At 45.3% G+C, this 25,199-nt stretch overlaps 1 protein-coding gene across 2 annotated transcripts in view; it reads left to right on the top strand.

Annotated features, from left to right (window-relative positions):
* The window catches only part of LOC147133833 (polypeptide N-acetylgalactosaminyltransferase 10-like), a 47,899-nt gene extending 32,871 nt beyond the window's left edge, over positions 1-15,028 (top strand). The window contains exons 17-18 of one of the 2 annotated variants that reach the window (XM_086012359.1): positions 11,644-11,738; positions 11,916-15,028. The gene's annotated coding sequence lies outside the window, so the exon portion shown is untranslated. The remainder of the gene's footprint in view (positions 1-11,643; positions 11,739-11,915) is intronic. The other variant, XM_086012358.1, reaches the window with a different exon arrangement.
* The last annotated feature ends 10,171 nt before the right edge of the window (positions 15,029-25,199 follow it).

Here is a 25,199-nt window from a genome sequence, read left to right as displayed (position 1 = left end):
ATGCCTAATTTCCTGTTCGCGTTTCCATTTCCTCAGGTGTTTATTAATAATGCACTTCAAGCGGACGAGGAGGAGAAATGAAATCTTATGCTTTATGTATGCGGCCGTCGGTGGGTACCTGCGGCGGCCGGCGGCGGCCGGCGGTTGTGGCTTCGCTCAGCTCCGGAGCGCTTGGGAAAATATGCCCGTGTGTGAGTGTGCATATTTGGCTGTGTAAATCTGTCCGCGTGCGCGCTTATTTGTGTGTGTGTGTGTATGAGATGGCGGCACGGTGGTCGACTGGTTAGCACGTCCGCCTCACAGTTCAGAGGTCGCGGGTTCGATCCCGGCTCCGGCCTCCCTGTGTGGAGTTTGCATGTTCTCCCCGTGCCTGCGTGGGTTTTCTCCGGGCACTCCGGTTTCCTCCCACATTCCAAAAACATGCATGGTAAGTTGATTGGATACTCTAAATTGCCCCTAGGTGTGATTGTGAGTGCGGATGTTTGTCTCTGTGTGCCCTGCGATTGGCTGGCAACCAGTTCAGGGTGTCCCCTGCCTACTGCCCAAAGACAGCTGGGATAGGCTCCAGCACGCCCCGCGACCCTTGTGAGGAGAAGCGGTACCGATAATGGATGGATGGATGGATGTGTATGAGATCGCTCCATCTGAAAAATGCTTTCCCAAACATATCAGTAATTCCAGAAGGCTCACGCGGAGCCTCGCAGGACTTTATAATTTCAAGTCTAAATAGGCTTTGCTGACTTTCCCGAGAGGTCTTCTGACATTGGCCGGCATATATTAAGGAAGTTTTGAAGGATTAAATCCCCAAATAGTGGAACATCCACTAAGATTTCGGTTTTTTTCCCTTTTGGATGACACTGTTGCGGGCAACGCAGTGACTAGTGGTTAGCGCAGCTGCCTGACAGGTTCTTGGTTCGGCTTTCTGCTCCAACTTTCCCGACGGGTCGAAAAAAGGGTCTCAAGTCAATGCCAAAGTACTTCATTTTTTCAATTTTGGCCTCAGCTATCATTCGGACGGACATAAAGCCACGATCAGAAGTTTACGACTTGAGTTTTGGCAGTTTTTCCAAGTTTATCATTCCTTGCCCATGGCTTTCCAACCGGCAATGGAGCAGTGTTGCAAAATTGCCGGATGGAGTCAAGTTCTTTAGTCGCCGACGGCAGTTTGGAGCCAGTTTGAGAAGCTTTGCGCTCGTCACACTGGCACAAAGCAAAGTGCAAATGACGCTTGCCATGTTGGAAGGTTTCAAGCGGGAGATTATCTTGGAAAACTTGTGGTTCAGCGCCAAGTCTTTGAAAAGCAACAGGTCAGTTTTACAGCTAAATTTGCTCATCTAAAGTCTCCAACTCCCAACCTCAGCCATCTCCAACCGACCGTGATGCTCGGAATTTCCCCAGACTCTCCGGGAGATAATTAGATCAGGGCCATAAAGGCCGGCTGAAATTCAGTCAGCGCTGTAAAATGCCGCTCTTTAAAATGCAAATGCATTAAAACAGAAAAGAATCTTCTTCCGGGGTTGCTTTTCAAAATGATGCACACTGAAAAAAATCATCTGTGGATTTGAGGTGAAATTAGCATTAGAATCAACTGATCGTCAGAGTTTGGTAAGAGTAAACTTCAATTTTTTTGGCTTCCTTTCTCTTTTTTTCCAAGATACCAAAAGAGTCAGTAAAGTTGTCGTCCGTCCCGCCAGTGTCTGTAAATGAGCACAAAAAAAGTTTTTTTCAACAATACGGCTGTCGGACGGCAAAAAAAGATTCGCGATGGACCTGGCGGTGTGACGTCACATTGTCACGTGACACAAAAACCTTTCAAGTTCAAATGTTATTTAAGTCAAAGTGACTTTGGATTCGGTTTGAGGGAGTGAACTTTTCTTTCAAAGGCAACAGAACAGGTTTGAACTGGAAACCACCATTTACAAAATAAATTCAAAACGCATCTTGGATGAATGATGCATCAATTTAACTTTTTTTCAGTGTCTGAGTTGAATTATTTAAAAAAAGAGAAACTTCTTCATGAAATATAAAATTAAAGGTAGATTAAGAAAATAGTATAGGCCCTACGCCAGAACCTTGTGGCACACCACAGTGAATACTGAGCAGCGTCATAAAATCTGTGCAGTCAACTTTCAATTACGGCCTATTCTTTATTCATGATGATCTGTAGTCTCATCGTAGCCCCGGAAAAACTGAAAGATTCCCTGAAAATGATGTCCGTGCATGCATTCAAATCAAAACGGAGCTGCTCTGCTGAGCTCAATCACTGCGGGATGATCGAATTTGTGCTCTTTGCCCCCTGTTTGAAAGATCATTTCTTACCGGAAAGACAGTTATGAATTTTTGCAAACTTGCCAGATAAGCCGTAGCAAAGATATAAATACAATTTCTTGCCCTCCAGAGTTACTGGCACCCTCGGTGAAGATGAGCCTGGGGAAAAAAATGGCCTAAAAGTAATGAGCTTATCTTCGCCGAGGCCACCAATAATGCTGGAGGGCGCTGTAAAAAAATAAATAAAATAAAATGTGATAACATGCTGAATTGAAACTGCTTTTTCACGGATGTTATTTAGTTGTACCAGGGGTGACCGTTTTATTTTCACTCAAGGACGACGTACAGTATGTTTTTCGCTAGTGCTCGGTTTAATAAATACGTTGAATGCAGGAGGCGAGGGAGCGAGCTGCGAACCCCAGAATAAAAGGCCGCCTCTTTTTGAAACTCACCGAGGGTTGTTTTGTCGTAGATGACGCATGACCTCCGGGGGGCTTTCACACCGACGACCCGACACTCTTAGCGGCGTGCCGCCAAGGTGCCGTGTGCGCGGTGGGAGTAAATGAATCACAAAGTCACCTTTTTTTTCCTTTGGAAGTTTTTTGGGATTTGATTTGATTTGATTTTTTGCAGTACCTGCTTGTATATTTGCCACAGGCTTGTGCCTCCGCTCAGACATTTTGGCAAGCTTCCAATGGATTAGGCTAACCCAGGATAAAAAGTCGTCCATCGTCAAAAGTGAAATTGGAACAGCGGTACAGTGTCGTTTTTGCCATTAGTTGTTATTTTAAGATAAATGTACATTTTTGCGGAGGAAAAAAGGTGGGTATGTTTTCTTTTCTTTTTTTTTTAAGAAACAAAGGGGTATCATTTCAAGATGAATTGTGGAACACTATTACAGAAAAGTTATATTCTTCATATTGGGAGATGCATCTTTTGTCAAAATATCGCGTCGTCTGCTTCAAGACTTGGCCTTGGGTCAACAACGATGTCAGATTCCAACGACAGACGCTGATGGGATTTGTCTCAAGTTGCCCTTGAGCAATGCATCAAGCCTGGTAAATTGAAAATCCCCATCAAGGACACCGATAATGGTTGTAATTCAGTCCAATTGTTTTACAGACAGCGTTTTTCTATGAGCCTTCCCTTAATAGCCCAACAAACTCAACGGAGTACTAATTGAAGACGACGCGCCTCGGCCAAGGCGACGCCTAATGACGCCGACGCACAATGCTACAAAGGAGCAACGTTATCGCTCTCTTTTCCTCTCTTTTTCGTTTGCGGAACATTACATGGACGCTTGGCCCCCCGAGGAAAAGCTATTAAAGTAGCATAATATGCCTGTACCCGCCGCTTAAAATTTCTCCTGCCGGCACTTTGTCCGGCGCTCCTTTATGGTTGCCGCGTGCCGCACGCTGGTGAGGATAATCACCTCGGCCCAAAGACTTTTTAGATTGTTTGTCTGCTGTGCTTAGTAAGAATGTGTCACACTGACGAGAAAAGGCAAAAAAGGTACTCTACAGGACTCACGACCAAAAAAGAATCAAATAAAGTCCTGATATTACAATGATAATCTTGTACATTTTGGAGGACAACAAGTCTGGCATTTTCTAAAATACAAGTTGTATGGACTCCAGTTCTAATTTATGGGAATAATGTTGTATATATTGTATATATGTGTGGCTTGGTTAGGACTGACCAGCCAAACACTTTATTCTACAAACCATCATTTGACTCTCGTAAGATTACAACTTCAATTATTGTTTTTTCTTTTACAGGTGGCACTTTTGCTCCTTCGTGCATTAGAATCACAACACCGTCAATGCCGTTCCAGTGACCTTTCAATTTGCGGTAGACGATAATGAGACGACGTACCACGGAAAAGCGGTAGACGACTCCAAATTTAAGTCCAATTAAATAGAAATGACATATACTGCCAAGTCGGTGGGATCAAAACAAAACAAAAGTTGACATTTCAGCGAGTCTATCATTTGAAAAATGCCAGGCTGCCATTCATAATGGGGCCTCTTTCGGGAGGAGTAATTGCAGGACGTGCGCAGCGCAGCGCAGCGCAGCGCAGCGAGAGCGCGTGGCAGTCATTTTGACTCATTTGCTGCTCGCTGGCGGCGCATACAAATGGCACGTACGCACGCACGCACGCATGCCTGCATGGACGTCACCTTGTAGCCGTGTAAAGCAGATACGCAACACGAGGAGCACAAAAGGCAACGCGTTGTAGCAGGCGGCAAGATGATCACCAAAGTCCGAAAAGTCCGAACCATAGTGTCCTTGACCTCGAGGCTTATCTTTTGCTCGGATCGAGCGTGGGTCTGAGTTTCTGTCTGAGGCAACTTTCTCGCCTGCTACTTCAGTCCATACAAAACCAGAGAGATAGGTGGGCCAAACAAGCTCAGAGTGAAAGAAGCATGTTCTTGTCTAAGCCTGGAAATTGATGAGTCTTTTCTCCCCATCTCAACAGCGTTCTGTTTCGTTTCTGTGAGCCCAATTCATCAGACAATCGTTTTGGCGCAGGACCGACACCGCAACCTTGATTGCGCTGCAGATTTGTCTGACAAAAAAAAAAAGCCAACGAGGTCATTTGCGCTCTAATCTGACACTATTGCGTTTCAATTTTGCCGTAATGATTCTCCCTGCGCTCAGGCACAGCGGGGAAATCCATCAACTTAGATTGGGTGCGTTTTACTGCTTTTAGTTGCTGCTCCTCTCTAGAAGATTGTGAAAATGGGAGGAAAAGTGACAATCTTTGAGACCTAAAGTGAACTAGCTAGCCAGTTTGTGTACAAAAACACCAAGTTGCTGGTTTGGGAAGTGAGCCGAGGGGAGGCTGGCGGCATCTAACGAGACGCAGCCACACACCTCGCCATTATTTCCTTAAACTGTTTTTTTTGGGGGGTTTTTTCCACCGCGCTCATCATTAGCCGCGGCCGGCCAGACATCAGGAAAGGCCATCTTATTAAGCTCAGCTCACCCCGACCCCACGAGGATCCTTTTAGCCTTGCTCTCTTTTTTCCCTTCACCTAACTAAAGCGTCATCATTAGCCACGGCCGAGGCGGACATCAGAAGCGAGCCTTCGTTTGGACGGGAGATTGGCGGGGGTTTTGCCGTCCGCGGGCATCTCTTCTTTTTTGAAGGCGCAGGACTGCAGTCTCCACTAATGTATCCCATGGGACCAAGGCCAAAAGGTGGAGGTACAAGCTGTAAAGGGCAAGTATCAAGCCTACCTTTTAAGTCTAGCATCCCAGTGACAAGCTACTTCAAGGTGCAATGGTGGATTTTTCTTCAGTGTCCTCAGATGAGGACGACTAACCTGCTCCTGAGACAAGGTATAACCTCTAATCACTCCTTGGACTCTTTTCATAGCTCTCTCAAGTCCTTTGCTACTGATGCCTGAATGCCATGGTGTTGCCAATCATTTTGTTTGACCTCAGATTTGAAGACAACAACATGACTTATTAGGCTTATTGGATACTCTTTCCCAAAAGTATCCAGTGACTTCTATTGATTTTTATTGAGGAAAAAAAAAAGCCATTTGAATTTGGAGAAAAGCCGTACTGGGAGATAAATGAGAACTGCTTTTTCATATTTTGTTTGTGTTCGAGATTAATAAACGGCTCCTTCAAATAAACCTCCCGGTTCACACCCGGACACTAAAGAGTGCTAAGCTGAGCCAATTTGAACTCGGGTGCGAACCAAAACACCCCCTAGCGAGGCCCGCAAACAGTCTCTGGGCTCGATCAAAGTGTGGCGACTCCTCACATCTCAAAATGCATTGATCTTACCATAAGATTGATGTTATCCTTGTCTAACCAAAGTCACTAGGGGACATATTTGCACGCTAGCAATGCACTTAGGATGGACGGCAATGTATTAACAGGACAGCATTACTGGCAAAATGATGCTACAATGACTCCTTTAATGACTTTCGAAGACCTCACACAAATCCTTCCACACAAAATGCCTTTCCTCCTGACTGCCTCCATGGCTGTCATGCAGATGCAGATGGCGCCGGTGTTTGATGAGGCCTCTCAAAGCTGCGCACTCCCGATGACATCAATCTAGTTGCCCGGAAAGCCATGGTAGGCGCTTATACACAACTCATAACTTCCTGAAAGGCAGTAAACAAAAAAGGTCGAGGTGTGGCGTAGGTTTTTTTTATTTGTTTATTTATTTTCATTTTTTTTACCCCAATAGACGTGGCATTTCAGTATATTCGGGGCCATAATATGACTCTATCGATCACTCGTGAATGTCAAATGTGGGGAAATATGCGTGCAATTATTGTCGTTGGAAGGGCTTTTCATCAGTTTGTTCGCCGCCGTCTCGCCTCCATCGACCGTTTGCGCAGAAGGTAAACGTCCAAACTGTTTCAGTCCCTCCCTGAAGGCATTTTGTGACGTGTTTTATCAGCAAATGGAGTTTGATCATTTGTTCTAAAGATACCTTGTCACTGCACGTCTTCCTTGGAATTTTTGCACTGAAATCACTGGAAAGCCAGATGAAAGATTAAATTGGATAAAAAACAATTTAAAAAACGCCCAAATTGACAAGTAAGGCTACCGACTGACAATTTAGTTTGTCACAAAAAATGATGGACGGACAAATGACCAACGGGTACCCTGGCCACTGACAGATGACGAATGACGGACCAACAAAATTGAGTAAAATGCCCACTTCATAAATCATAAATCTCGCAGAAGTGGCATACGATAGGTCACAGTAAGACTGCTGCAAATCCTTTCAAAATTGCGCGTGGTAAAATAATCATATGAAATCCCGCAAAATTACGCAGGTCAAAATAAAACAATCTACCAAAAACACCAGAGGTTACAATAAGACTACGCATGCTATGTTGTCCCCATGATGAATGCCTCAAAAGTTGCATCGGCCAGAAGACGATTTTTGTAAAAATCGGACAAGATTGCGCAGATTTTAGAGTACCGTAAATCTCTCAGAAATGTATCAAGCTGAAATAAGACGATCGTAAAATCCCACCAATTTGCCTAAGCTAAAACAAGAGCCCAGTTTCAAAGTACGTTGAGAGCGTGTTGCAAGCAGCCTCTCGTGAAGACGCTCGCCTTCCAGTCGACATGCGGCCACTCCACAATGTTGTTTATGTTCTATCCAATCTGTCTGCTGTTTTCATCGGATTCCTCTGTAATTGCCATCTTTTATATCGTTTGAAGCTCCACTTTCACTTGACATTTCAAATGCACCCAATCGATTGTGCCCATTTTTTTCACACCTTCCACCCTGTCAGAAGAAGGCCGGGGGAAAAACAGGGGAGCTCTTAAAACTCTCTTAAAAGACGGCGCAAAATTGCAAGTGGGGATATGAGTGAGCGAAGAGCACCAAATGGGAAAGACCTGCAGGAGGAGGAATGATTAGAATGCTTCTTCACAGAATGATCTCATTCTTTGTTTTTATTGAGCAGATGTTTTTGGGGTCCTCAACAATTGCCCCGCCCGCAAAAAAACTCAACAAATAGCGCCCTAACTAGCCCAATTTTTTTTTTTTTTTTTTTTTTTTTTTTACACATTACTGGATTGCTTTGCACAAGTCATTTCTTAGGAGAGCAAGGCTTTGTAATTTGACAGTCAAATTGTCACATCGCCAACAAAGAACAAAAGGCTTCCATGCTCACCCCTCACTGACTTCATGTCCTTGTCACTGTTGAAATGAGAGGCGCGACAATGTTTGGCACGGCGGGATTTTTGTCACGCCAGTCACAGCTGCATAGTGGTGCCGCTGGGTTAATTGGTTTTCTGCCCACCACAGACAAAAAGAATGGAGAACACAAGTCGAGGGTTTTTTTTCTTTCCAAAAGTCCCCAACTTCAATCGACCTTTCTCCCTTTAGTTACTGTTGCGAGTTTGTTTAGATTTTCGGAAACCAACCTTGTACAGTCCGAAAAAGAAGAAAGAACATTTGAGACAAAAGGAGGCAAGAAGGATGTTGTGCTCCACACAGCAACAGTGTCGCCCCAAAGCTGGCTCACTCTCTAATTACTGTCACCATCATTCACGAGAAAAAGGCCGATAAAAACCGGGAGCTTGTAGCTAGCCTCGTTTTCTTAACCGGTTAAGCTCGTGGCACTGCTTTGTCCCCGACTGTATGTATGTAATGGACACTGGGGAACACGTAGAGTTGTCTTTTGACGAGGAGAGCTTGCGTGCATGCTTGCATAACGCAGCACGAAAGGTCTTGTGAAAAACGCGGCAACTAGTATTCTGCTTTACAAACCAGGAGCATGAAGCTAGCCTGGTTAGCTTGGCTGACGGAGTTTGCATTGCGGCGAAATTATTACTTACTTTATGATCATTATGACAACAAGACTTGTCTTTTAAGAGGAGAGGTTGCCTAGAGCAGGTGCAGAGTACACAAGATTATGTTGTGGCAATATTTCCTATATGACTGTACTTTGGAACATCAACCGTTATTTTTGGAGGGAAGCTTGCATAGAGCAAATAATGAAAGGTTTTCAGACTAACATGGCAGCCGCTGTCACATTTCTACAAAACGTAAGCCAACCCGCGGTCACAAACGTTGGTAGCGTAACTTAGCATTTTGGTTAGCAGAGCCGAGCATTTTACCGCACTAAAACATTCGCAGTCCGTTTATCGCAATCCGCTTACAGCCGGGATACCATTCCGCCGTCCGTTGATCCGCCATTTTGCCCGGCCGGACGAAACAGAATCCGCATATGAGCCGGTCCACCTGTGATGTTAAAAGGGCTTCCGTTAGCGTTTCCGACTGCACCAACTACCGCGAAAATAGACGATTACATAAATGGGCGAAAGTCCACCTCCGTTTATGCTTAATCCATCTTTTAAAAAAAAAAATTAATTTGCCATTTATCGTATATAGGCGGATGGGTGGACCGATCCATCACATAGGCGGTATGCCCAGCTCTGTTGGTTAGCGGGCTAACAGTTGCATAGCATTGTTATCGGATAACCGCTTCGCTTTACCTGGAGTCTGCAAAAAAAACAACTAAAACATGTCCCAAAAATTGTCAAAGTATCCTTGAAGTCCTTCTCTTCTGTGCTGGCTGTGATTGGTTGTCTTCATCTAGGGGGTGGGGCTTTAAAAAGGCTAACTTCTGAGTGTTTCGCTAACTCTCCGAGCTACTTTCTATATGGAAAGCAGGCTCCTCATTAGCGGCACGTCTCCTCATGCAGCTTAATGAGCTTGTTTTGATAACCAAACGACGACCAAACTTCCAACTTCCACTTTCTTTCCGACGTGAATCGAACGAGGAAAAAAGTTGAGAGCGAGCCGCCCGCGCCGCCTCGGTCCGCTTCTTCACTCGCGGCTAATGAGCTTGATTCAAAGTGCGAAAGGCAGCGTGGATGTTGGGGGAATTGGACGGCGGACTTTTTCCGAGCCCGGTTCACTTTCTTTTTCAGAGGAAAAAAAAATCAATGAGACACACTGCAGAAGTAAAAAGCCAAAGGGGCAGTTAAAAAGCCTCATATTAATAAGATAAAAAGTGTAATCAACTCACAAACTTCACTGAATGAACAGTACATTCACTTTTGTACTGCGATTCAAAGAAACTGCGGTTTATGATTGCGAAAAGGGAGCAAAAACTCTACACAGTCTACTTTCTTTTAATTAAAAAGTTCATGCTGAATTAAAGTTCTAATGAGCAAATTATTATTTGGAATGTGTCTTTAGTTCTACTTTAATGTACCGCATTAAATTTGCAAAATACACTGAGCATAGAAGCAGTGTAACTAATAAGCCGGCAAACGTCAAATAAAAAAAACACATGCGGTATATAAAGCACACGGACAAAAGCGGGACTGTTTTGTTTTTTTTCAATTAAAATTTAAAAACATCATTTCGTATTAGTAGTGTCAAGCATGACGATAAAATGTTACGCCACTGAAAAGTGTGCTCAGCAATATAACGCCGCCCGGTTGAGGGTGGACTTTTAAGACGGAAGCACTTCGGTGCCGTCCTGTGGCTGCGGGCCTGCAAAATATTTCCAGCATGCAGCGAGCTCAAAACGGCATGCTGTGCCACAGCGAAGGCGTCGAGCTTGCGAGCAGTCGGCGAGGAAGCCGCCTCGGCAGCGGAGGGCAGATTGTTTTGCGCCGGCGAACGAGGAATAGTCGGATTGTCAGAGACGAGAAAATGCAATTAAGATGGGAGAGCCGATTAGAGCTTCGTGATTGATATGATAAGAGACTGTGGTGGCATTTTGGAAAGACTTTCAGGCTGTAAATCAAATGACAAGGAGGGATGATTAACTGTCACGCTCAGCACTTTTACAAGGAAACGGGAACTCACGCATTTTGTTTGGTCTTAACGCAGAACATAAATCACACAAACAAAAAAAAACAAGAACTGGGGCCAAGGCTGAAGAACAGATGATCGATCGGACAAAGATCGAAAGCCGGTGAAAGTTTACTTGGACTCGCCGACGGACGCTCGTTGAAACAATTTTTCCCTCCCTGAAAAAAAGGCGATGGATGGGTGCCCACGCTGCAGACGGATGCCCAACAACGGACGCTCAATTTTGAGTCAAATGCCCAGCTCTGGCTATGGGATCCAAGTTCTGGAGGAACGGACTCATAAACCCGTGAGAACAGATTGTATGAGCTGTCTTGGAAAACAGCAGGAGATGTTAAGCGATTGTGGAGACTTACTTGAAAGCTGGCAGACTTCAGACTCCAGGAGGCAACTCGGGATAGCTTGAAGGAGGAACGCAATCGCAAAAGAATGAAGCGGGACGAAAGGACGGTCGTAAGGAACGGTATAGGACGTATTGATCAATGGAAATGGATCGTGGAAACTTATTGGAAACCTAGAAGACGTGTCGGGGTGACTTTTGGGGATGACTAGACACAACGTCTCGAAGAACAGACTAACGAACGAGAACGGATGGGTGGAGTGGTACGGAGAAAGCCGAAAATTGGACTCGCCATGCCCTGATTCCAACACAGAGCTGTGAAAATGGCAGCTTGTGCAGACAAAGTGAAAGGGCCTCATGCCTCACAGCCGATGCGGTGGGCCGCGATGAAACCTCGGACCGCTAACCCCATGACCCAGTTCCGGACCCGCAGAGGCTAATGGACGTATCTGTGAAAAAGTGGCAGATGCAGGCACTCTTGGCAAGATCCTGATTTGGTCCCAAACGGGTTCTCGCGCAACGACGGCACAAGAACTCACGCTGACAAACGGCCAAAGACGAGGCGCAAAGTATCCTGGCCAAAAGCCCTGAGTGAGACTCAGCGACGGCGCCGCCCATTTAAGTTTCCGAGCGTGTTTGCGTATCTCACACTTGTGGCTGCCATCACAATGCCTGCGGTTGTAATGTATATTTCATGCTTTGTTGGCGCTTGCAGCATGTTGGGCCTTGGCAGCCATCAAACATTCATCCCTGCCCAAGCACATTTCCATATCAAGGGACCTGCGTTCAAGCCCCATCTACTTGGAGCAGGTAAAGCTTCTCTCCTTGGTCCCCACCCCCACCCGTCTTTATCGCTTTCTCCGTATGTCTCCCTTCCCACTAACACACAGAACGTTTTGCTCTAATCCTGCTCGTTCTAATCCTGTTAAAAGCCTCTTTTGTTTTTTTTCCTTTTGTGTTCTCTCCCAACGCCGTACAACACCGGAGGAGGCAGAGCGAACAAAGGATAGGTGGGTCTTGATCAACAAAAGCACGCATGACTAAGCATTGACGTAGTAGCGAAGGATTTTGCGGCCGCGCTGTGTGTTGGGAGAGCATCGCCTTGATGCTTCGAAGGAGCCTTTCCTTCGAATGAACGCAGGCTTGCGGGGGTTGAAGGGCTCCGGCGAACCCCCCTTTATCACGGAGGATGCATGTCAGACCTTCCTGCTTTAGGTCGAAATCCGTCATGCAAGGAGACAGACTTTCTGACGCGTTCCTCGGTGCCTGTTCTCAGTCTCTCCATCTGTCAAGAAATGGGATGAACCAAAACCAAAAGAACTCGGGTGAAGTTTTCCAAATGAAAGGCCAAGCGCGGTTGTTGTCATGTGCAACAAACTTCAAGACCAAGTACCTCCTTACGGCTCAGTTGACTGGCTCTGGGTCTTAGCACCTCCAATGTCTTTGTCTTACAACAAAAACATTCAACAGTCTTCGAGAGCCAGCAAAGACCAACATATCTGGTGTCTATCGCCTTTGCGGGGCAATTACGAAAACTCCCGCCACGAAAATGGACAGAAGTTTTACGAGGTATGCTTCATCTTCCGTACGCGAGTATGACGATACGTCTTTTTGCTAACAGTAGCTTTGACGTTTTCATTTATAATAAAGCACAACATACTAAAAGTAGTCAAGAATGTGTGTGTTGCGATCCAACGACAAGCAGCTGATCACAGCTCATAAAATTGGATGTGTTCCTGTCCTCTAAGACGATATTTGTGCATGTTAACGAGAACGCCATCTGATCCTAGCCGTTTCACTTTAGCGGTCATCGTGTCGCTGCGCGTACAGGACATCCGCCAACCTGATTTGCGGTTTGGTCACAAGATGTTCCACATTAGGCCCATTGACTCAATCCTGAAAGTTTACCGTCAAGCCGACACATTAAAACAAGAGAAAAAAGTGACGTGGTATTTTTAAACACTGAAATGGCTAGCCGAGCTAGTCGAGCTCATGGAAATTAGCGGAGATATTGTGCTAATAGTCAACTGCCGGTTTAACACAAACATAGGAAGGACTATTCTTCTTTCTGTCTTTTCTTAATGAGGTGGTTTTTTTCCCAAAAATATATCCATCTTTTTCTTCTTCCCTTAAAAATCTGCCACATAGCATTTGTCCAAAAGACAAACCGTGATGTAGCGAGCGGCGGTTCACACTTCTTTCAAAGCCATCAGCCCCAAACCTTAAATTGTCCTCTCTGTGGAGAAGCTCTATGCTTCCAGATATGCGGCAACGTTTTGGGGGGGGGTATAGTCAGTGGTAGCAGGGCTGTGTGGGGCTTAATTCAATTGCAGCTTGACTTCCTGTAGGCATTATTTGCCAAATGTCTCATTTTTTTATTCCACCGGTTCCTCGTTCCCACCGCGGGCATGGACACGCTCGGCATCCAGTGCCGACCGTGCGGCGTTGGGCTCCCACTCCCCCCCCCGCCCCCCACCCCCACCCCCCCTCTCCCTGCGGTCGCAGATATCTGATGGTTTGGGTGGAGGACGCCGCTTGCTGCAGGGCAAGAACATAACCGCAAGGAAGTGTCTTTCCCCACAAGCTGGCCGGCGTTATCAGTGCCTCGCCTCTCAAAGCTTCACTCGAGCAGCCCGCTATATGAGGCGATAAGACAATACCAGAGATGAAGCTTGTCTTTTTTTGGCCGTTTCTTTCCCCCTTCCTCTTGCCTGAAGCATATTTCATGTTTTGATGATCTTCTCCTCCAGCACTCTGATTGCGTGCGGCGAGGCAACGAGACGCCCTCAGCTCTGTCGGATAGCTTGACGACATCTCAAATTTGGGCTTGGAGATCATGTTTCTACCCAAACACTATCTGCACTAAGGACTGACCCACCTTTACGACCTGAATTCAAATATTTGTCCCGTGAAATTGTATTCATTTATTTTGAAGCGAGATTATTCTCTTCATTTTGTAGCACTTCTCTTTGCTGCGCTTCTTCCAGTGCAGGCATGTGGATGTTGCATTTCAAGGAAAATGGGGACCGTTTCTAATTTTGGGAGCAATCTAGCATAGCAGAAAAGATGCACGGAAAGTTTGCGGTTTTCTTTTGGAAGTAGAAATGCGATGGGCAAATCAAACTAGTAGTCGGTGAGCGGATCTTCAAGAAACGCAAGCAGAAAGAATTTTGGGGGCCTCGGTCAATAGCGGATTTGTGTCAGCGTTTCCTGTCAACTGGTCTTCAAGCAGTCAGGGATTATTTTCCTCTTGATATGCGAGGCCGCCATTGCTTTCCCAACACTGCTTCAGCTCTCCTGGCCGGCTATCAAAAGATGGCTGGCGGAGGTCAAAACAGCAGTCGTTACTTTCCAAGCACCAGACTCAAAGCCAGTCGTCCTGGGAGTCCAAGGGATTACAGTATTAATGGTGCGGCGTTCTCCCTCATAGTTGCGATTTGAAAAAATGGAATTGGAACCTATCCTCCGTTGTTCGCTGGAAATACAAATCAATTGCATTTTTGGGGTTTCATCCCGCGGCCTCTTGGTGCCAAGGAACTACGTCGAAGTGACTTGAGAGCTCCATTTAGACAAAAGGAGTTCTTTGACGCCATTCCGTGGCCGCCACGGGCAATCGTAAACCTCGTCGAGGGCGCCATCAATTCGTTATTTGCGACCGGTGGGGACATTTGTAGTCGACGTGACTAATCTCCGCTCATTTCCGTTAGCCGCTCGGTCAGTGGCATTGCACATCATATGCTCGCATTAAGACAGCCGCCTTTTGTTCGATGTCTCAAACCCTGTCCGTAAACCTCCGGCAGGAGTCACAAATAAACAGCTCCAGCGAGTCTTCCTCAAAGTGATGTTATATGTTCGTCTCCCATTTCTTGACAGCGAGAACAGGCGTTAAGGAATCTTTTAAAAAGGCTGTTTTGAATCCGTTAAAACGTCTTTCATCTTTTCCATGTGAACTGTATTGCAGATTTTCGCCTGTCACTTGTGCACGGGTAATTGTGGTCATTTGTGTTTCTGACTTTTTCAACGTCTTTGTCGGAGGCTGCCTTTTATTTTCCTTCTCCTTCCTTCTCGTTGACAGTGCACTCAAGTAAGCGCATTAAACATTGAGCTTTTCAACTTGTCATTTTCCTTCGACAACGATGGCAGCCTTTTTGGAGGTGGGGGGGGCAAAAAAAAGTCTTCATCTGAAGTCTGAAGCAAAATCAGCAAATGTGACAAGAGATGGAAAGTTGAGCAAATGCGTTCAATTTGTCAGCGGCCGCGCCACATCTTTCATCATCGGCGACCGTCCGCTAATCAAAGCAGAGCGGCGCAAACGTTGAAGGGAATCAGCTGGAGCGACACATGCCGCATGCCTATTTATATCTGGTCCATACTGTGGATGTTTATTGATGTGGTTTCCACGGAAACGTAACAGCCGATGACGCTGTGGGAAGCGACGACTATTCCGAGTGGCCGGCCGCCCGTCGTTTTTGGCAATTTGTTTTTGGTGCTCCGGATTAAGAACAACAACAAAAACAATTTAGTGGGATGACTTGTTTCAGTTGGTTGCTTGGACCATAACTTCCAAATTTAGGGCTCACCTGGTACGGTGCATTAGGTGGAGTAGTAATACTGTACTTTCCTTTGTGCGACAACCTTTTGTATGCAAAACGTAAGGCCGAGAGCGCGTGACAAAAAAAACAACAGGATCGCACAAGTGTGAGTACACCGCTGGACATTTGAACTCTAACGAGGTTCATAGAATGCCTAATTGGGCCCAATTCCAACACTTTTACTTTTGTTGCCGGGTACGTTTGTGGCAAGTTATTTGATCAGATTTTTTTTTTTTTTTTTTTGCAAGGATGATATGTTTTTCAAATGCTTTGGGGTCAAATCTTGGGGTATATTTAGGATTTAAGCAAGGCCATTTTTTTCTGTTTGCCAATTTTCAATTGAGTATAGTTGACTGTATACCGCTGACGTTGCTTCATATGAATCCACAAATGGATGCAGGTGTTCAACGCGTCAAGCCACTTTTTGACATTTCATTTAAATTGATAAATGTTGTATGCTAAGCTACTTTTCCCGGAAGCAAAATCTCATCCATAACCTCCGAGCAGCTTTTGGCTCGGGGTAATCATTTCCTGCCGACCATTTTGTGTGAAGGTCAGAACAGCTTGACTTCCTGCTGTAACTTCACCCCCTCCTCATCTTGCCATGAATAATAAAATGACATTAATGAAGTGTGAGCGTGCGCGCTAGGCTTCCGCCGCCTTCGCCACATTACGAGGGGGGAAAAAAGCGCACAAATAAATAATGAATGGAAAATGTTAGCGGCATCAGCGAGACAAGTTGACCTGATAGTGTCACTTGAGCAAAGTTGCCCCTGTCCTGATTTCCGATTTTTTTTTTTTTTTGGGGTGGAATGCTCACACTCCAAAAACATCCATTTTACAACCTCACACAGACAACCGGCCATATTTTTTCTCTCCACTGTAAATGAGAATCAAAAAAAGAAAAACATATCTATGAAAGGTGTTGTCAAAGCGTCCCCTGCGAATGTGTCAGAGAGCATCTGTGGCGGCGCTTTGGTTTGTTTGCGCTTTGCTAATGAATTTGCCAGAAGGACGCAAGAACAAGACAACGCATCCAGTGTTGATCTTCCGAGTAAATATGGCACGTGGCGGATTATTATTCTGAGCATTAGCGGGTTTGAGTCAACACGGCCGAGTCAATAGATGAGGAGCGAGTGCGAGAGGCAGCGGGAGGCGGGACGAATGGCTGTCGCCGATTATCGGCGTTCTGTCACCCCGACCGAGATGCATGGGCGCCATTTTTCTCGGGGGGACGGGGGGGAACGGATGCAGAGAAAAACAAACGCCCTGTGTGAAGCGTTAGTGTCCATCACCGACAAAGAAGGAAAAATGCTGTCCAGGACTTGGTTGAAGGTGAAACTCCAAGTCATAATGAAGTTATACTTGCGCAGTGCAGGAAGGAAGTGAAGTTGTTGGGACTTTGTTATGGCGTCCTTTTGGGAAGCCAGCAGAGCAACAAATTCTTTGTGTTTTTTTGCAATGATTGTGATTGCGATACTTTGGGCCCGGCAACCCAGATGAGCACGCCGGCCGTCCCCCAGAATGGCCGTGACAAGCTCTTGGTTCCTGGCGTCCTCGTTAGAGCCGTTACAGAGGCTCGGGCAGCTCCGTTGGGCTTGACGAATTAGACGAGGACCTCGACAGAGCCTGTCATGCCTGTCATCTGGGCCCGCCCTTGACTGCCCCCTTCCGTCCTGGGTGCCTCGTTGTTGGCATTGAACTCTGGCCAACCGCCACGCTCGTCTTTGGCTTTGTCGGGCTTCAAACCCTCCACCGGGCCCAACTCGACCCATCCTGTCTGATTTTAGGACGTCTGCCGCCTGTCCCTTGTCCCAAAAATGATTTAGGGGGCTGGGGGCGCTCTCCATATGTTTTCGGATGAAGTAAGTACAATTACTGAAATGAATGAGTTCTTAATGAGCTATTTTCAAGACGTCTTCACTTGCACACTTGAGATCAATCCAGAGCGGCCATGAAGGGAAGTGGTCGTTAATTCGACATCAGCGCGGCCGTTCTGTCTGGCCGCCTCGCAAAAATTGGAAGGCGGCCGTTCGTCACTAATCGCCCGTGCGGCTCGGCCGGGCTCCGGGGAAACGGCTGTCGCACCTCGCGCCGGAGGTCTGTGCGCTTAGCGTTAAAACGGAGGGAAAAATTCCACTTCACAATAATCACAGGGGTCCCATCAAGTCGATGACGGCATTCACAGCGAGTGTCTGTCACCGGCGCAGCGGGCAATTTTCTTTTCCCGCAACCTATTTCGCAGCCAGGGGGAGAAAGCGAGCGAGAGAGAGAGAGAGAGAGAGAGAGAGAGAGACAGACAGAGAGGTGGGGCAAATTGGTGGCGAGTGAAAGGGAAATTTCCCAGGAGGGTCGCGACATATTGTGAAACGCTCCCACATTGGAACGTATCCAACGGATTGTCACTTAGCAGAGGGACAATTCCAGAACAATACGACGTTCGCTCAGGCGGACAAATGGAAAAATCGGCGGGGGGGCTCCGACGGTACCGTGTAATGTGTGACATTAGACGGAACGGGATGGAGCAGCAGTAACTAAGCGTATGCTCCCGGACCGGGAATCCTATTACTTTTTCCTCTACTGGCTCCATTGAAGGTGACAAGCTAAAATAGACACTCCAATCTGCTAGATTTCCTGCGAGTGGTGGTGGTCAACCTACAGCCGGCGGGCCAGTAGGAATGTTCGAGCATCGCGTCCTTGGAGCAACTGAGGAAACCAAGCGCACTACAGCTGCGAGCTGGCGCAGAAGCAGTATTTGACGCAACATTTTACCACCAAAAAAGCAATATGATGCACAAAGCAGAAATACCTTTTTACCAACAAAATTCCATATTTTGCCAGAAAATGACGTTTGATCACAAACGTGCTATGTATTTTTGCCACAAAATGCAATTTTGAATGACAGAAATTGGTCACACCCAAAATACAATATCTCGCCAACAAAATCGTATTAGTTTGTCACAAAACGCATTTGTTTTCTCCACAAAACGCAGTCATTTTGCCCCAAAAACAAGACAATGTCCCTGCTAAATGCAATATGTTGTCTCAAAAAAGGCTATTGTTTAGCATAAAATGCGTTATTTAACTACATAATGAAATAATTTGACTCAAAAATGCACTAATTTGCAATATTTTGTCCAACCACACAGTGCAGTGTCCTCAGAAAATATTCCCAGCTAATTACAATAGGGTTTCTCCCCAAATGCCATATTTTGCCACCAAATCCAATACTTTACAACCAAATTGAGTCACAAACATGCATTTCCTCACAAATGTGTCACATGTAATAGTTTTGCACAAAGAAAGGAATATTTTGCAACAATTATGAGGCTTGAGTGGGAAAACGGGACCATTTTGCAATTGTCTTTGGTATGGGTGAGGCGGACGAGCCGCTCTTTCCCAGGAGGTTGCTGGCTGCAAGCCAAGCGGCAGCATCCATTAGTTTTCATTTAATGAGATCTGACTAATTCATGCGCGTAAAGAGCGAAAATGGGAGTCAACGCCAACCTTAGAAGTGCTCGGACCGCGCACCACCAGCAATTTGAGTGATTAAAATGCTTAAAGCCATCAAAGCTGGGAAGAAAAAGTGTCTCTTTTTTTAATGACGCGACATGTTCATTTACTAATTTGGGGATTAGAGTTTATAGGGACACTTCAAAGTGTACATTCGAATGTGCTCATTTGTCTTCCCAGTTTAGTAGCAACGACTTGGCCTATAACTAACCGACACATATCGTCATCATCCATCAACAAACACGCATCTGTAAATTGCCATTTTATTTTCATCTGGGAAACAACAATCATTTTTATTTGTATCAAAATATTTTTGTGGGAAAATACCCGAGCTAGTTGGACTGTGACGAAATTTGAAAGGGACTATGTATACACCTAGTGGAAATTGCAACATTTTGACATGAAATACATATTGAAATGAAAAATGTGATCTTTTGCCCCCAAAAATATTCTGTTCAAAACTGAGCATATTGTGTCAAATTTTGCAGTCATAAAAATAGTATGTTGTTACAAAAATCTGTTACAGACAGGCAATACAATATTTTACCAAGGAAAAACAGCCATATTTTGCTACGAAATGCAATAGTGTGTTGCACAAATTGAATATGTTGTCAAGTAAGTATAAAAAAAAGGCACACACAAATTGCAATATTTTTGCCCAAAAAATGTAATAATTTGCCGCAAAAAGCGTATGTTGCGACAAAATGCAAGATCTAGCCACAGAAAATGTAATATGTTGAAGTCATCCATATTTTATCATACAAATAATGTTGCCAAAAGGAATGCAATATTGTCAAAAATACTTTGCCACTAAATTTGTGCCATAAAGTTAACATACAAGACATAAAATCCAATATTTTGTCACTACATTTTGTCAGAGAAAAGCCACTCTGTTGTGTGTTGTGAAATGCAACAAAATGCAATGCAACCATTTGCAGCAAAAATGTAATATTTGGTCATACGGTCCGATTTTGCCTCAAAGATGTAATCGTTTGGAACTAAATGATACATTTTACCACACAAACGCAATATTTTGCCACAAAGTGCGTGTATCCCATTTTGTACTCGTAACGCCCCCTACTGCCGGCTGAAATTGACATCAAAGTGCCCGCGGGCTCGCGTTGCGAACGTCACGATTCATTCTTAGTCCACAAATGCGCAGAAGAGCGCATACTGTTGCAAAGACGATCATTGCAAAGACATGCTTTGCCTGTAGTTCCTCTTTAGCTGCTTGCCTCCAGATCCCCTTCCATGACTTAAGAATAAAGATTTCAAGAATGTGCGCATGACGTACTTTGGGGCTTTGTCAGGCCACACAAAGCGGCGGCGGGGACAGTGGGTTGGAAAAAAAAGAGAAAAGGTTTTTAGGACAGCAAAAGGTTAAATGGCCTCTGTCGGCGCTTCGAATGAGAAAACGGACGCCTGCAGCGTCCGATGAGAACGGTTTGGCGTTTCCTGGGTGACAATTTGTCATTGAATTAGCGAGCACAATTGCGGGGCAGCGGACGTCCAGCGCCTCGCCGCCGTCATCCATCAGGAAAATACGCCAGCGCTTATTTGGTGTCCATCCGTAATCATCTTTCTGCAGACCAAACCATAAATCGTCCTCTTTCTCGCTCGTCTCGTGCGGCGAGGCAAATGTTGCCCCGCTGCTTCCCGTTGCCATTTTGAGCACAACCAAAGTGGATAGGAAAAGTCTACACACCCCAAGATGATGCGTTTCCAAAATTCCCCACCATTAATGTTACCTGTAACCAGAGCTGGGCATTTGACTACAAAAGCGTCCGTTATTCGTCATCCACCTGCAGCGTGGGTAGCCTTCCCTTGTCCGTCATTCGCCTTTTTTCCAGGCGGAAGAAAACGGTAGCCGCCTCTATTTTCAAACGGCCGTTCGTTGACGACTTTCACACCCTCTTGGAACGGATCACATTGAAACTCATGTCAAATGGAAGTCAGCAGCGTTTAAAGTGCCTCTGACTGACCACAGAGTCCAGATGTTCAAGGAGGCTTTTTCTGACGTTCATTCCAAAAAATTATACAAAACAATAATAATTCCCTCCCCAAGAAACACATTTCTTTTCTCCCAGTAATATAATGAATACAATGTATCCTGACTGTTTTAAATTCTTGATCATCTAAATCTCATTTGATCTCATAAATATATGGATTTTACCTTTAACGTATTACGATTTATTAAAAAACCTATTACTTTGTTTTTCTGTAATATACAACCATTTCTATTTAGTAATTACTTTTCTCATCATATAACTTCTTATATGAATAGTATGCAAGTTCTGTATTGAAAATACATATACTGAAAATCTAAACAAAATCTTGATATGACTTTCTTTTCACACCTACTAAATATTCAGATTTAATATTGAAAATACTTTCGACCTCGTAATATTGTGCCTATAGCGATTATACTGTTTTTTAAAGTTTTTAAAACATTTTTTTTATAGAAACATACAACTTTTTATCCCAAAATATACCTTGGTTTTTTTCCAAAATGTACTGGTACTTTTCTCCAAAATGAACAACTTAAAAAGTAGTTTAAAAGGGCAAACCAGGGAAATGTTTGACATTTAACATTTTGTTAGAATTTGATGGACAAGCGTGACAAATTTGACGGCGTGTCTTAGAAGTTTACATTTTTTTGGGCTTCTTCTTCTTCCTCAAACTTGCAGCGCTTATCAATAATTAGATCTTTTATCTGGAGCCCGCCCAAAAAAAAAAAAAAAATCCTCCCAAGCTAATCTCTTTTCCATATCATGTCTTCAGTTTCTGTGTGTTTTGGCTGATACTGCCAGGCGATTACTTTTAATCAGATGTAGCTGGCAGTCTGGCTCATTTGCATTCACCTCTGCCACTAACGCCCCCCACCCCCCACCCCCCCACTTTCCCCGCCTCGTCCTCTACTTTGTCGTGGTGGTGGCGGGACACGCGTTGGCAACGCATGCTCTTCCTGCCGCAATCCAGCCTTTTGCTCTTTTCCGATGGCAGTAAGAGGGTGCGGAAGAAGAGGGTGCGCCATCAGCGGGACGTAGCAAGAGCCCAAAGAACGGTCACGCTTGAATCGTTCAGTGACAGTCAGCAACCTCTGACCATTGGGAGAAAAACTGAGCGTGAAAAAAAAAAAACCACCTCTTATTTCAAACTGTTCATGTTGCACTTGTCTGCATTGATAGGTTCCTAAAAAGAAGACAAGCTACTGATGTTGCACTAAAAAGCAGTCAAATGATTGTTAAATGAGCAAAAATGTGCATATAATTGAGGCCCAATATAAATGCAGTGAAAAAAAAGGTGAATTCCAAAAATACTTGAATAGCGAGGATAAAGTGCAAATAAGCGTTTCCCATATAAAACATGAAACATGGAAAACAACTGCCACCAAAATAAATAATATTCCATTTTTTAAATATATATATATATATATATATATATATATATATATACACTCGAATCGGTGAATCCTTGTGTGCCGAACTGCCAGCACTTTGCATTTTCCTCATTTGATCTTCCACTTCCTGCACAATCTAATGATTGCTTGTTCTTTTATTCTTGCTTGTTTTTCAACGCTTGCTTGTCTATGCTTCCCAAAGCGTCGGCGTGGATGTTTTAGCTCAGAACATCCATCATAAACGAGAGCTAATCATTGCATATGAAAATAATAAGCTGCGTCCTTACGGCCGGGAAAAGGGAAAAGGGAAAAGGGGGCTCGGGTGCCGTTAATGGACGTCGGAGCCGGACCCAGGCTATGCGCAAATGGCCGCACGCCGCTGTCCTCATTAACATTCATCTCGGGGCGGCGAGGAGACATAGAAGCTAATCAAAGACGAGCGACTGGGCAGATTGCGGGCCCGGCGAGTCGCGCAAATGAGCCGATAACGAGCCCTTCCTCCGCGGTGCCGGAAGCGGCCGGGGGCCATCTCGCGCGCAGCTGTTGCTAAAAACCAATGTGAATGTCATTCCCGCTGATTCCTCAACTTAATGTGGAGTGACGCCACTGGATTGGAAATGACTTGCTTCCGTCTGCATGCATGCAACCCAAGTCCAAAACATTTTTCGCACAAGATTGTCACCCAAAAACAGAAACCAAAAAAATCATGTCGCAAATTTGGATCGTTTGGATGACTACATATCTACAACTTCCTTTCATCTCGTTCAAACTTGATTTCAAGGCGGAGTTTGCAGCTTTCGAACTGCTAGCAAGAGACGCACATGTGCGTCAACGCGCGAATAATCGTAGTCCGGCGGTCGCTAGCATGGCTCATTCTTGTTGGAGTGTCGCAAAAGAGAAAACAGGAAAAACACAAATAAAATCGATTTGCTGCCACAAAATGAAACTGGAGAGGGATGGGCTTTCAGCAGATCATTTTTCATACTATTCTACTGGCAGGTCATACAGACAGTTTTAACATCCATGACAGAATGTCTTTTTTGTTTGTTTGTATATTTTTAACTGCCAGCTGCCTCTTAAACATATCTGAAAAGGGACCAGTAGATCACTTGAAGTGAATTGAATTAACGATATCTTGAACTGGAACTGTGACTAGTCAGACAGAATAAACAAGGCGAGGCGAAACAGATATCTGCAGCACGCATCCAGTGTAGCTGTTAGATCTGGCAACCCTTGTAAACATTGAAACATGGCAAGCTACATTCAGCAACCATACTGGATATGTGTCCCAGGTGCCGGGGAGGCGGAAGAATAACCAACCCCAGCCTTGGCGGAGGTAAAGCGGCTTTTAAGCGCGGAAGTAAACTGCCGTCATTTGCGCTAAAAGGTCCGCCGGCCTTTGCTTTGACGCGTCCGACATCCAGATTCAGGTTCAGGCGTTTTGACGCGCTTTGACGCCACTTGAGTGAGGGAAGACGCATTTCATGTGTCAGAGATGGTCAAAACAAAAGCGTCTTGACACTTCCGCAAGCCCTGGAAAGTTTGGGGGGGGAAAATGTGCGCGGTAATCAGAAGACCTTGTACGTTTTTTCAACGCATAACAGTAAATAATTGTGATCTCAATCCCGTGTACATCAATAACAATCCATGTTTGGCTTTGACCTGAGCGTGTTTTTTGTCGTATGTTGTCATGCGTCCGTATTCATCGGTATAGATTATTCAGCATGCTCGCACCTGAGCGCAGCCTTCGTTAGCCGCACGCTAAGCACTCGACCCCGCGCCGCACGGGATGCTATTTAGTCCACAAGAGGGGACGCTCTCATTAGGCGCTATTAAGGATTCATTGTTTCTCATCATGCCTTTTCCTCCAGCCCGAACCCGGCAGGCTAAATGTGGAGGTCCATTATCCCTCATTATCATCTCACGCCAGCAGCGCTTATTGTCGCCGCCGTCCGCTCATTTAATCTGTCGTCGACACGGACAAGGGGAATCAAACACAATGGCTCGACGGCAATGGATTGCAAACAGGCTGTGTGCGTGTGTGCGAGAGAGATAAAGCTACAGCGTGCGTTCGGTGAAATACAGTACAGTACTTGCGTCGTTCTTACGGGACGCAGTCGGTTGCACAAAGAGAAAACAATGCGCGTCGGAATTAACATTTGCTGCAAACAAAGATGCTGCTACCACACGCACGCCCGTCACTACTTTGAGGAGGAGCGCAAACGTCGAGCGAAAGGCAGGAGCTGCTACGCTTATTGCACGTGGCTCACTGCTCAAAGTTATTTCGAAAGCCGTGTTCGGGTCAACTGTGAACAATTGTATGTTTGTAATCCCGGGTGGGTTCGAGCTTTAGTGCGCAAGGCCTTCCGACTAACACGGCAGCGAACTCACTTGCGGCGAGGAAGGCGCTTTGGTGTCGTGTTTCCATTCGCATTGGCTCCGACAACAAAGCTAGCCATTTTGCAATCAATCGCAGAAAATGGAAAAGCGGCCTGGCGCTTGTTTTTCACATGTATTTTGGTGTGGCTTATGTGAGCGAAATCTACACACTTAGAGTTGCCAAACTCGACCCCCAGAAGACTCATTTAAGTAGCGCCCTGTGGAAATTTGAAAAAATGAGTCCCGGGCACCAATTTCACCCATCGACACTACATTGGCGGGAACTTGTCAATCATAACAGGACGCGTTATAAAGTCACTAGGACCCTGGGTACGAAATTTGAGCGAAAGGCGGCCATATTGGATTGAAGAATTGGCCCAAATGAGC

The sequence above is a fragment of the Filicampus tigris genome, chromosome 17 (genome assembly GCF_054856515.1).
Source record: "Filicampus tigris isolate MCC_2025a chromosome 17, RoL_Ftig_1.0, whole genome shotgun sequence".
Lineage (NCBI taxonomy): Eukaryota > Metazoa > Chordata > Actinopteri > Syngnathiformes > Syngnathidae > Filicampus > Filicampus tigris.
The sequence above is the reverse complement of the archived record's forward strand: the minus strand, read 5'-3'. Positions and strand labels throughout refer to the sequence as shown.